The sequence below is a fragment of the Terrapene carolina genome, unplaced genomic scaffold (genome assembly GCF_002925995.2).
Source record: "Terrapene carolina triunguis isolate 2854851 unplaced genomic scaffold, T_m_triunguis-2.0 Scaffold30, whole genome shotgun sequence".
Taxonomy (NCBI): Eukaryota; Metazoa; Chordata; order Testudines; family Emydidae; genus Terrapene; species Terrapene triunguis.
Genome location: NW_020664381.1, coordinates 7,704,095 through 7,704,536, shown reverse-complemented (window position 1 = coordinate 7,704,536; position 442 = coordinate 7,704,095). Strand labels below are relative to the sequence as shown.

General features: G+C 46.8%; 1 protein-coding gene across 1 annotated transcript in view; it reads left to right on the top strand.

The window, feature by feature from the left end:
- The window catches only part of LOC113405083 (protein SON-like), a 55,080-nt gene that overhangs the window by 12,614 nt on the left and 42,024 nt on the right, over positions 1–442 (top strand). The gene's annotated exons all lie outside the window — the stretch shown is intronic.

Below are 442 nucleotides of genomic sequence, written 5' to 3'. Positions count from 1 at the left end.
GTAGCCGCTCCAAGTCTTCTGAACGTGTCATGTCTAAATCCAAATCTGTTGAAGAAATAGAGGCTCAGGAGCCTGCAGAGAGGTCTCGAAGCAGCCGCTCCGAGTCTTCTGAACATCACACATCTAGATCCAAATCTGTTGAAGAAATAGAGGTTGAGGAGCCTTCACAGAGGTCTCGAAGTAGCCATTCCAAATCTTCTGAACGTCACAAGTCCAGATCCAAATCTGATGAAGAAATAGAGGGCAAAGATTCTTCACCGAGGTCTCGAAGTAGCCGCTCCAAGTCTTCTGAACGTCACAAGTCCAGATCCAAATCTGTTGAAGAAATAGAGGTTGAGGAGCCTTCACAGAGGTCTCGAAGTAGCCGCTCCAAGTCTTCTGAACGTCACAAGTCCAGATCCAATTCTGTTGAAGAAATAGAGGTTCAGGAGCCTTCACAGAG